The 13,912-nt window shown below is 34.0% G+C and overlaps 1 pseudogene; it reads left to right on the top strand.

Moving 5' to 3' along the window:
* The first annotated feature begins 8,376 nt into the window (after window positions 1-8,376).
* On the top strand, window positions 8,377-9,160 carry LOC149547440 (putative glutathione S-transferase parC; annotated as a pseudogene).
* Window positions 9,161-13,912: the final 4,752 nt, after the last annotated feature.

Consider the following 13,912-nt stretch of genomic DNA (forward strand, 5'->3'; position numbering starts at 1 on the left):
TGTTTTGGTATGCGGATGTAATTTCTAGTTACGAACAAATCCAAATTGTATAAATTAAGTGAAATTGTGTCAAATTTAACAATTGTTATTGTATATAATTAATTCAATTACACAAATCAGTTTGATAAAAGAAAATTGAACTGTCTCACATTTGTTACCATATTCTTAATTAACACTTTTTAAATAATTCCTCATCAATTATTATTTCACCCACAAAGATATAAGTACCCAATATCCATAGCAAAAGTGCAGCATTGTGATGATTCTAGTGGTATCATATTATTTACTCACAATATATTATTTTACACACCTCTACTCCAAATCAATAAAATGTAGTATTATTTTGTTAAGGTATATTTGGAATTAATAAATTTTTATAATGTTTATATAATTGTCTAATGTTATTACAAGAATGCACACTCTTTCTATTGGTACTATGAAGTTTACCATGATTTCTTCAAGCTAATAGCAAAGGCTTCTAGGCTTGAATGTTGTAGTGAAAAGGTGAAAAGGAAGAGCATCAGGGATTACAAGAGTTAGATGAAGAAATGTTTTCAAGAGGGGGAGAAGCTTGTGTCTGTCTCGATAACTAATAGGTACGATTTTTTATCTCTTCCCTCCCTTGAGCTCTTTTCCATTAATATGAGATGAAGTATTTCAATTTAGAGGGTCAATTTATGACATAAAAAAATTATCACTTTTCTATTCTTAATTGCATTAAGCATGTTAGTTTTTATGGATCTCAGCAATTGTACTAAGCACTAACATTTATTTTTGTGTTTTCCAAATATAGATTTGAAGGTAATATAAATATCCATAGAAAGGACATGCTGCTTTGATAGTAAAGTAATCGATCATTAATTAGACAATATTTACATTAAAATATTATATATAATATATATTATGCATAATAAATATATAAGTGCACATAAGTGGGGTTGTCTAATTGATAATAGACCAATAGCCATAAAAGAAATTTTTATATGTCAATTCAATCTAAATGAAACTACAACATTTACACTCCCTCTTAGCTAGGGTGGATTGTTATAGAAGACATTACTCTCTCAAGCATATAGAGAGATATCATTTCAATAAGATATTTTTAAAATGACATATTTAATGATATCAACATATATCCATTAACTTGGATGTTATCTTTCAATATTATTTTGGTATGTGCACTGTCATCACATATCCTTGATGCTTGCCAAAAGAATATTGTATATCCTAGTCGGATATGAGTTATTTGATTTTTGACACTTCAGGACAACAACTTAATGAAGTTGATCAGATAGCTAGTAATCAACATGTCATGAACTCTATCATGACAAGTATCACAATCTTTGGTACTCTAGGAAAACAAGATAATGTAGTCTGATCATGATACCTTTATTATCATGACTAGCGACAATTTGGGATAATAACTTAATGTAGTATGTCATGATAGCAAGTTAATCTATGGATAAGATCCTCACCTTGCAATAACAACCCTCCACACACACACACACACACACACACACACACACATATACATATATGTCTACACATATATATATGTACATATATATATATATATATATATATATATATATATATATATCTATATGTGTGTGTGTGTGTGTGTGTGTGTGTGTATGTATATATATGTATGTATGTATGTATGTATGTATATATATATATATATATATATACATATATATACATATACATATACATACATACACATATATATGTATGTACATACACACACACACATATATAGTTGTAGTTGTATATATATGTATGTATGTATATGTATATATATATCAATGAAAGATCATCACCTTTCATGACATAATGCACATATGCAAAATAGTAACCACCATAAACCAAGTCAGAGGGTGGAACAAGAGCTATCACCTCAACTTCTTTCTCACAAAGAGATTACAAGAAGTTTCACTTAGAACTTCTCCCTCATAGAGAAGATATCATTCACAAGGGATCACACCTTGAAATTTTCTCTCTAAACAATGTTCTTGAGAAGTCAGGTCTTGTGATTACTCCCTTAGAGGCTCTCCTTTCCTAAGGATTCCTATTGGTCTACCTCTGAATCTGATATCGATCTTCCAACCATTTTTCTGTGATACATCATTGTTTCCTCATGATGTGCACAAGGGTAGGCCCATCAAAATCATGTAGTCACAAACATATACTTTAGACTCCCTTTGAGTATCAATATTTTTGTTCTCCTACATTGTCTTTGAGGAAGTGTCAAATTCCCTCTTAATCTAAGAATACTTATAATCTCAATCATCAAGGTTATTCTCTTCAAGAGCCTCACTTTATCTAGCATGATCATCAGTTATAGATCAAAATTTCTTTATCATAAGATTGATTTTTTCATAGTATTTTGTTGCATTCCTAATGTACCATTCTTCTTTTCCCTTAATAAGAGTTATTCAAATGAAGTTTCATATGCATTAAATCTATCAATACCTCCATATAAGCATTTGTCAAACAATAGGAATAGAACAATTATTGTGATCTATTAATGGTTGGCTTTGGAAATCATGAAATCAATATAGAAAAATATATCTCTTGACATCTTGGCTCCCTCGATTATAATAACTAGTAATTTAATTATATGCCAGGTCTTATGGATCACTGTAATATCTGCTGCTGAAATCTTTCATTCATATTAAATTCAAGATTACAACCTCCAATATCTTAATCACACCATTCAAATGCAATTACCTTTAATAGAACTACTTCTTAAATATCTTTGCAAGATATAATTTTAATATAATGTTAGCCCTCTTTATAATGAGTCACATAACTTTTGACTTGAGAAAAGCTTCTAATTTGTAACCCTGATTTGATCTAAAGAAGTAATGTAGGTAGCATTCTTGTAATCTACCATGATAGGAAAAATCTTTTGAATGGATTTAACTTCTCCTCCATTTAATTATACACATCCTTTTTAGTGCTTCCAAAGTGCTCCTTAACATAGCATTGTATGAAAGAAAGCATTTTCCTATTACCTCTCTTATTTTATAAAATTTTAATATTGTTTACAAGATGTGCATTGAGACTGTCTACAGCTTCTCAAAAATGAGATTAGAAAGAGTATCCCCTATTGAAAATGTTGCATATTAATTTTAAATTATTGATGTCATATTTTCCTAATCATATTGCTTTTGATGTTTGGACTTCAACCTTTGAGCTTTATATATATTTTTTAATGTGTAGATGAGTTTTCAGCCTTGGGCCATTTGAACTTACACGAGGTGATGTTGTATCCCCCAACCCCCTTTTTTGTGAAGATGTAACTTTTATATTTAATTAATAGAGAAGGGACTACTCTTCAAAAAAAAAGTTTGCAACATCAAATCAAAGTGACTCCTCCTTTGTGAGTGTCATCCTATAAAAATAATGAATGCATTTTAAGGGATGTAATGGATGGCATATTATGATTACAATTTATATGTCTAATAATAAACTATATGTGGTGTTTGTTTTTATAATAGTGCTATTTTTTTTCTCAATCCTGATATTACGGTAAATCTAGATATGATTTTTAGCATTATAAAATAAAAAGGAGAGGATACGTTATCCAGGGATAACATTACATGTTATCATGCATAAATTACATTGTTAGTCATACAAAATGAATTTGATTGTAAATAATGCACTTTGTTTAATTACAATAATAAATATATGCTTCTACTCTATGTTTATTTCTATTAATTTTAAAAAAATTAATAGAGGAGACAATAATGGCCCCAATATTATAGATATTTATTTTATTTAGAATGTGGGTTCATAAATTTGATATTAATTGTTAATGTTTTTCTCAATCCTTTTATGAAGAACATGGTGATATAAATTTCCTTTCTAATGGGATTTAGCTAAAAGGATAAGATATCTAAGCAATTGAAGAACTCGAAGACACTTTATTTTTCTACTCATGAAATTGTTAATAAACTATATGTGGTGTTTGTTTTTATAATAGTGCCATTTTTTTCCCAATCTTGATATTGTGCTAAACCTAGATATTTATAGCATTATAAAATGAAAAGGAGAGGATATGTTATTTGGGAACAACATTTTATGTAATTTTAATCTAAGGTAAGAGGACAACTAGCTTAAATCTAATGAAAAATGTTAATTACTAGTCCAAAACATTATTCATTGATATTGTATAATGGGTATGTGTAGGATCATGGTGTGCCAAAACGTGGTGATCTAAAAAATATGTAGTTCTGAAATACTGCAAAGCATTTCACAATCTAATCCAACTTCTCCCACCCATCCTAATACCAAACCAAAATATTAGTACCTTTATAAGGTCTTGTATTGTTGTTTAGTGTGGAGCCTGATCAGTCCCCAAGTGGGAGATTGTTAGATTGTGGCGAATGATCAGGAAAGTACTGTACATCATAAATAGTGGGGTTTGGGGCATCGGCCGAAATTTTTTTTTTTGGGCAGTAGCCAACATGGTAGCCGACATATTATGGCCGACATATGGCTGACATATTATAACCCTAAAGCGGTTTAATACTTGTTAAAAGGGCTTAGGGTTGGGTATTTTTTATAATGTTGTGATACGAAATTGGTTCTTGCGGCGGTATTGATCTGTAAGGGATTACAGATTGTAATCAGGTTATAATCACTGGATTGTAATAAGATTGGACTTGCTGTTTGGTGGACGTAGCCCAGGGATTGGGTGAACCACGTTAAATCTTGGTGCCCTGTGTTCATTTCTGTGTGTTCTATTATTTTCTGCTATTGGTTATATTTGCATGTAGGTTTTTATTTCTGTTTGTGGTTTATCCTAACAAGTGGTATCAGAGCAAGGTTTTCTTTCAGTTATCCTCTGCAGGAAAGTCTTACGGTTAAGTGGGAGTCTCACAGTTGAGTGGGAGCGATGGAAAATGAGGGTAAGTTGAGGGTTGACAGGTTTAATGGGCAGAACTTCTAGTTATGGAAGATGCAAATGGAAGACTATTTATATCAGAAGGATTTATAGAAGCCGTTGGAAGGAAAAGCCAAGAATCAGGGAACTATGTTAGAGGCTGAATGGGATCTTTTGGACAGAAAGGCACTCGGAAGCATTCAGTTATGCTTGGCACCATTGGTGGCATTTAATATTACAAAAGCAAAGATGACAAAAGATTTGATGAAAACCCTAGCGACACTGTATGAAAAGCCCTCGGCTTCAAATAAGGTATTTCTCATGAAGCGTTTATTTAATATGAAAATGGCAGAAGGTGGATCTATTGCAGATCATTTAAATGAGTTTAATACTATTACTAGTCAATTATCTTCTGTGGGTATCAAATTTGATGAAGAAATTAGGGCTCTCTTGATTTTGTGTTCTTTGCCTGAAAGCTGGAATGGCTTGGTAATGGCGGTGAGTAATTCTGTTCCTGGATCTAGTACCCTAAAATATGATGATGTGATTGGTGTTATTTTAAGTGAGGAAACTCGTAGAAAATCCTCAGGTGGATCTACATCAGGAAATGCTTTAAATGCACAAAGCAGGGGCAGAACGACTGAAAGAGAAAGTAACTCTGGAAATCATGGAAAATCAAGAGGAAAGTCAAAGGGGAGGAGGTCTCAATCGAGAGGACCAAATGATTCCTGGTACTGTGGGAAACTAGGGCACAAAAAGAAAGATTGCTGGAATCGAAAGAAAAATGAAGGAGATAAATTAGATGGAGACAAGGAGGCAAATGTGGTAAGTAACAAATCCGAAGAGGATGCTTTGCTTCTGTCTTTAGAGAGTGTTGATGATTCATGGGTTTTAGATTCTGGTGCTTCATTTCATGCTACACCTCATAGAGGTTATTTCATTGATTATGTCCAAGGGGATTTTGGGCTTGTTTATTTGGGGGATAATGAACCCTGTCAGATTGTTGGAAAGGGAAAAATTAAGATTAAGTTGCAGAATGGGAATCATTGGCTACTACATGAGGTAAGACATATTCCAAAACTAAGTAGAAATTTAATTTCAGTAGAGCAACTCGGTGATGAGGGTTGTGTAGTTACTTTTAATGATAAAAATTGGAAGGTTTCAAAAGATTCCCTTGTAGTAGCAAAAGGTGTGAAAGTAGGCACCTTATATCTTTGTACAGGTCATATTGTTCCTTCTACTTTGATTGTTTCAGAGAAAAATGAATATTCAGGAACAATTACTGTAGTTGAGCAGGGAGAACAAATAGCTACTGTAGATTCTGATACAGCGCTATGGCACAATAGACTTGGGCACATGAGTGAGAAAGGTATGAAAGTACTTCATTCAAGATAAGTTTTACCAGTTCTAAAATGTGTGAATATGGATTTCTGTGAAAGTTGTGTGTATGGAAAATAAAAGAGAGTGAGTTTTGTAAAGACAGGGAAGGAAAACAAAAAGGAGAAATTAGAGCTTGTGCATATAGATGTATGGGGACCAACCTAGATATCTTCCCTTTGTGGCTCTCATTATTGTGTTACATTTATTGATGACGCAACTAGAAAAGTATGGGTTTATTTCCTTAGACAGAAATCTGATGTATTTCAAAATTTTAAGAAATGGAAATGCTTGGTTGAAAATGAGACTGGTAAGAAATTAAAATGTCTCAGATCTGATAATGGTGGTGAGTATTGCAGTCATGAATTTGAAGATTATTGCTCCACTAATGGTATTCGTAGACAAAAAACTGTTCCAAGGACTCCACAGGAAAATGGAGTGGCTGAACGCATGAACAGGACTATAATGGAGCGCGCAAGGAGCATGAGGTTGCATGCTGGGTTGCCCTTACACATGTGGACGGAGGCTGTCAATATTGCAGTATATTTGATTAATAGAGGTCCCTCTACTCCTTTGGGCTGTGGTATTCCAGAGGAAGCATGGACTGGTAAGAAGGTGAGTTATTCTTTTCTCAAGACCTTCGGTTGTGAAGCTTTTGCTCATATAGACTCTGAAAATAGAACCAAGCTAGAAGCTAAATCAAAGAAATGTGTCTTTGTTGGATATGGCATTAATGAATTTGGTTATAGGCTTTGGGATTTTGAAAATCTTAAAATTATTAGAAGTCGGGATGTCATATTCAATGAGAAAGTATTGTACAAAGATCTGTTGCAGCAACATGAGAAGAAAGAAGATGATTATGTAGTGCTGGATGATACTCCAAAAGTTGATGTTCCAACCATTCCTCATGATGTGGAACAACTGCAACAACAAATAGCACACACACCAGTGAATGTTAGACGGTCAACAAGGCAAATTAGACCTCCACAAAGGTTTTCTCCCTCTTTGTATTCTATTTTAGTTACTGATGCTGGTGAACCTGAAAGTTATGATGAAGCTGTGCAGGTGGATACTAAGATTCAGTGGGAGTCTGCAATGAAAGATGAAATGGACTCTTTGCTAAAAAATAAGACATGGGATTTGTGCAAGTTGCCTGCAGGTAAAAAGGCTTTATAGAATAAATGGATTTACAGGTTGAAAGAAGAGGAAGGAGGTAAGAAAAGATTTAAGGCCAGGTTAGTTGTAAAAGGATTTGCACAGAAAAAGGGAATTGATTTTGATGAGATATTTTCTCCTGTTGTTAAAATGACTTCTATTCGTACTGTTTAAGTCTTGTGGCTACTGAAGATTTGCATTTAGAGCAGATGGATGTTAAAACAACCTTTTTTCATGGTGATTTGGATGAAGAAATATATATAGCTCAGCCACAGGGTTTTGAGGTCAAAAGTAAGGAGAACTTAGGGTGCAAATTGAAGAAAAGTTTATATGGCTTGAAGCAAGCACCTCGGCAATGGTATCTGAAATTTTACAGTTTTATGCATGAGCATGGATATAATAGGTGTCATTCAAATTACTGTGTTTATTTTAAGAGGTTGGATGATAATAGCTACATTATTTTATGTTTATATGTTGATGATATGCTTGTAGCTGGGTCTAACATGGATCATATTAAGGGGCTGAAACGCCAATTAACACATGCATTTGCTATGAAGGATTTGGGGGCAGTAAAACAAATCGTTGGTATCAAGATTTGTACATATAGGAAGAACAAAACATTGACGCTATCTCAAGCTGATTATGTTGAGAAGGTGTTGCAACGTTTCTCTATAGAAATTGCTAAAGCTGTCAGCATACCTTTACCTAGTCATTTGAAATTGACCAGATATTCAAAGATATACTGACTGAGAGGTCAATTACTTCTGGTTGTCAAGGGAGTCGTAACGCAATTGGTTACGCCAGCACTAACGACCAATGGAAATTAGCATCCAGCGAACGTGCAAATCCACAACGTTGCCGACATTTTTCTTCCTATATAAATGTCTACTCCAACGCCGAAAGGAAAACATCCAGCAAACTTCTTGCTTCTGAACATTGCGTTGTGCGTTATTTGGCATGGAACGTGAAGTGAAGGTGCTCGGCACATGGGTCAGTCCATTCAGCAATCGTGCCTTAATTGCCTTGGAAGAGAAAGGCGTCAAATATGATTACCAGGAAGAGGATCTATCCAATAAGACCGAACTCCTCCTGCACGATGAATCCTGTGTACAAGAAAATCCCCGTTCTGATCCACAATGGGAAGCCCATATGCGAGTCTCTCATTATTCTTCAATACATCGACGAGACTTGGGACTCTAAGCAGGTTTCGCCATATGACCGTGCCCTTGCCCTTTTCTGGGCTGACTTCCCTGATAAAAAGGTAACTATTTCCCCGTTGTAATTGGTACAAGTATTTTACAATATCAGCAAATTTTCTAGTAGGTGAAAACTGAAAAGTTAAAATACGTGCCTTCTATGTTTTTTCACCTTTTTTCAACTCAGGGTTTCGTATAGTGAAATCGAAAGATGAGGATCAGAAACACGCCAAGCGTGACATGCTGGAGAACCTCCGATTATTAGAAGGTGCATTGAAAGAATTGTCAGCCCTACTTCGGAGGAAAGGATATCGCCTTAGGCCCCTTCGTGTCGTGGTTCCACATTTTTGGAACTATTGGAAATTTCAAGATACCCTTTGAAACTGAATATCCTCTGCTGGAGGCGTGGGGTAAGAGATGTATGCAGAGGGAGAGCGTCAGCAAAATCCTTCCCTCCTCCGAGAGGATGCTCCAGATGGTCTTCCAGGTCAGGAAGAGATTTCACTACTACATGGTAGCATGTTTTAAGACATTTTAAGACATTCATTTGAGACAACATTTTTGTTTTGTCTTTAATGTTTTAGTTTTTTCTTTTTTTTTTTAATTTTTTTTAATTAATGCATTTACTTTTTGTTTCTAATACGACAAAACATGAATATCATGAAAAGTTCAAGTGGGAATGAAAACTTGTTAGCTAGAGGAAAGAATGAAAGAGGACAGAAATTTTGTTATGCAAAGGGTAGGGTTTCAACTAGTCATGCCGGAGAAAAACTTTCAATGTTAGTTGAATAGAATACAAGGAAAAGAGTCGAGAAGCAGAGCCATGTTCTAAACATTGAGTTGAATCAGAGATTTGACAAAGAAGCCAAGCTTTTTGAATTCTTATCTTGGGTAAGACCTTAACTCTTTGTCTGATACAATGGTATAGTCAGTTGGATCATTTTTTTCAGTCCTCATATGTTTGGTAACTAGAGATCTAGGGACATGTTTCACATATGATCGTGTAACCAAAGGCACCAACATTAAGTGCATTCCCAAATCTGCAGCGAGGATAATTTTTTTGGGTAAGATTTTCTGCTCCACCCCTGTAGTTCAACCAACAAAGAGTTAGAGGCATCCGTTGCAATATGGGTTTAAAAATAAGGGTCTTAAAGATCATAGATTCACACAAACCAATATTTCTTACCTAATACAACGGTGTCTGATTTAGGTAGAAACTTAGAGATGAGCCACAGATGCGATTGCGTAAGCAAATATATAAGGGCTCGAACTATATTTGATCGTGTAACTTGAGTAACCAACATTGAGTGCATTTCCAGATATATAGGTAGGGAAGGTAAAGAGAATATTTCAATTGGTAATATTTTAAGTCCCACTTCTATAGTTCAGCCAGTAAAGAATTAGAGGCATCTGCTACAACACGGGTTTCACAGTAAGGGTCCAACGAATCAGACATCCAAACAACCCATGATTTTTTGAGGTAGGGCTTTTGTTCAACCTAGTGTTCCTCATAGTCCTGTTCAATCCAATATTTATCATATCTAGATAAAAAATTAAAAAAACCTCCAAAAAACCTTACAATTTAACCATATACCATTTGATATCTTCTTGGAGGATTGTCTGCTCCAGGATTATTTACCTAACAACAAAGATGTTACAAGATCAATAAGATCTGAGCTTATTATAAAGATCAATAATGCAGCCAAGAGCATGGTGTTTAATCTAGAATATGACCTGATTGATAGCAGTTTGTAACAGTGCATTGATTCTTTGAAAGCTCCCTTCAAGCCAAGTTCTCATAAACAAGCTTCCTCCAGCTCTCATTAGTGTTTCATTTGGGTCCCTACAAAGAGCGTCTCAAGTATGAAATCACAGAATCTCATTTGTGATTTTTATAAAGGTCTTGTCCCTGTTGTTTTTTACAAGAAACCTTAAATCCCCAATTTCAAGATCTGCAAGCTAGGGCTTTATTTTGCGAACTATGGAATTTGATTGGATATTGAACCTCTCCATATGATTTTTTTAAAATGAATGGTTCGATATCTTTAAAGTTTTTATGTTGTTAAATCTAGAGGGATTATTTTGTGTGTTATTTTGAGTCATCCCAATAGAGGGATTTGGTTTGCCACATCAAGCACTGGGTTTTTAATGGTGATTGTATGATTGTGCAAGCATGGTCTTCTAATTTTCAATCTTTGAATTTCAACGATAAGTTTTTTCCTTTCTAGATTCAGCTTCCTAACCTAGCATATGAATACAGAGAGAATGAGGTGATTTAAATTATAACTAATCAATTTGACATAAGTTTAAATCGGACTCCTTGTCCTACTATTTGTGCTATGTTGGATACAAGTGCCCCTGTTCTAGAGAAAATTAGATTATCATCTAACATTGGCTACTGGGATAAGATCATCTTTACTGAATCACCTATAAATTTCTTTCGTAATTGCCATTTTTGGGAACATACAAATGATATATGCACTTCTAGAGTATCTAGCCAACCTACAAATCAATAGTCCCATTTCATGTTGTTATTCAGTGGATGGAGAAAAGTTATATTAATCCTACAATTCCTCCATCTTTACTTGTGGATCGAAATATTTCTTTGCTTGTCAAGATGTATATAGTTTTTGTTTCTTCTTCTATGAAGATTGCTCCAAGGACCACTTGGAACTTTTTCTTGGAAATCATCCATCTTCTGTTTATATCTCCAATCATAACATGCACTCACTACCTTCTCCAACATATGTTTCTCCCTTATTTTCTAATCTTCATGCATCTTCGTTTTTTAATCCCCTCCCTCTCTTGCTTTTCTCCCCTAAAGCTTATACATCTGTGATTTTTCAGCCTTCCTCCCTTTTCTCCATGAAAAATAAGGCTCTTCCAACCATACATTCCTATTCTGGTGGTATTGGGGAGAAACAGAAGACCTAGAAAAGTATTTAGGAGGAAATTTTAGTATGCTAACCTATTCTAGAGGTGGACTTGGGATGCCTAAGTAATTTTGTAGAGGAGAACTTTGATATGCCTAAGGAGGAACATTTTGAGCAAGAAAATCCTCAATGTGAAAAGTCAAGAAATTACTCTCTCCTACTGAAAGAGACGTTCTTGTAAGCCTTACTCTATATACATCCCAAGTGAGATTCCTTTATTATATAATGGATCTCCAATCATCTTTGGGAATCTTGGTCTCTATTTGGTTGTTAAGCGCTCATAGAAAGAGTATAATATATTTTATATAGTTTAACACCCAATATAATAAATTGTAATACTTTTAACTTTTGTATATTGAATAGAATCCCACAATGATTTTCCTATTTCCTATTTTGAATTTACATTTGTTCTAGACTAAACTTATCACGTGTCTGCAACAGACACTATCTATCAAGCTGTTTCGCTAGATAATTATTTGTTCAAGACAAATGCCCATAAATTTGCTCATGGCATTCGTGAATCTACTGTTAAACTGTTAGACACCAAGATCTCATCGCAACATCAATAAAAGTTCATAGTGTTCTGTTTAAGATATATTTGTACTTGATCGGCAATGAAAATTTCCTTTTGGTATTGAAAAGGTTAACTACATTCATTGAAATTCTTGAATGCATATGTTTGATTCTAAGTGGCTTTAGTAATGATAATAGATTTGGCATTCTTCGTTTTGGACATTTAGTTTCCTTTATTCGTGACTATTAAATGTTTTTCGTAAATTCTACAATTAAATGATTCAAACCATGTATTTGCATGGAAGAAACCATCTATTTGGAGATTCAAGTTACATCTTTATTAGATGTCTATGCCACCCGAAGGGAAAAAGGAAATAATGTTGCTCTAGACAACATTACACTTCTATATGATTTTGGCAAATAAGTCGGTTTGTTTTGGTTCAACACAAATAAAATGCGTTAAATTAAAAGATATAAGGTTGTCGAAATGCTAATGTACATTGCTGAGATTGAACACAAGGGAAAAATTACCAAGGTTAACACTAAAAGCCAAAATATGTTTGTTAATTGGCCTAACTATTATTTTTTCAGTCGATAATCTTAGCTATGATTCAACCTTAAGTGAAACTTATACTCAGTTTTCTCCGTATTCATATTCTACATTTCTTTTTCTCATTTTTGAATATAATGCTAATTATATGTGTGATGAATCTTGGTATTTCAAAATATGAATAAGTTCAATGAAGAAGTGATTAATCTAGTTAGCATATATATTTGGTTAGGGGATGCAATTTCTAGTTGTACACAAGTGTAGACTGTGTAGATTAAGTACCCTAACTAGGAAGGCCCTAAAGAGAAAATACTTATGAACGCTCAATCAAAATTGAGTTACTTACAGGTGGTCCTCTCTTCAACAATGATAAACACCAAGAATAAGAATACAAATGTTAAAAGTGTTGAAGTTGATGAAAGGTCAACCCCATAGCTCCCAAGAATCATCTGCATGCAAGCACCTATTATAGAAGAGAGAAGTAAAAAACTATGTAGGTAGAAATGGTTAGATCCATAGACGAGACATTCTAGATGAGCAAAAAAGAGATTGCTATTATAAAAAATGAATTGGTCTCCATTAAATTTTACAATAAGAGATCATCCTTATAAAGGAGATCAAAACTCTAAAAAGGTCTAACATAGGTTGTATCAAAATAATTAGTAAAAGAATTATTATTAGATGTCTAAAGTTTAGCTTAAGCAAAGTAGAGTTAGTTAGGAAACATCTAATTACTCTAACACCTCCCCTTAAGATAAACTTAGGGAGTAGCTAGAAACCTATAAATTATTACAGAATGTAGATTTGGGTCCTAACAAACAAGACCTGATGAGGTACCAAGCACAATCAAATCTTTGAAAATAGGAGAAATAGAGAAAACCACATGGGAAAATCCCTATTTCAAAAGAGATGGAAAACATGCTAAAAATACTAGTGAAGGACTGAAGAAGCTTACAAACTACAGAATGTCCTCGAAGATAGGAACAAAAGATGATAATGAAGAACACCACTAAAGCATGTAGAAGCAGCAAAATTCTATCAAAAGTAACTATTTATTTGAAGAACCTCCACTAAAATAGAACCTGACTAGGTAGAGAAGACTCTAATCTTCATTGAATCTAGAGGCACACAAAGACAAACAACTAAACTCAAAGATATAGATGACATGAAATAGCAAAGCTTGAAGAGATGATCAATCATATCAAGGAAGCATGAGAAATAATAGAAGTATCCCTTCTAATGTAGATAAGGGTGAGGTGACAGACAACTGAAAATGTCGGCCAAAAGAACTACA

This window comes from Cupressus sempervirens, chromosome 7 (genome assembly GCF_028749045.1).
Source record: "Cupressus sempervirens isolate cs-2001-9-10 chromosome 7, ASM2874904v1, whole genome shotgun sequence".
Taxonomy (NCBI): Eukaryota; Viridiplantae; Streptophyta; class Pinopsida; order Cupressales; family Cupressaceae; genus Cupressus; species Cupressus sempervirens.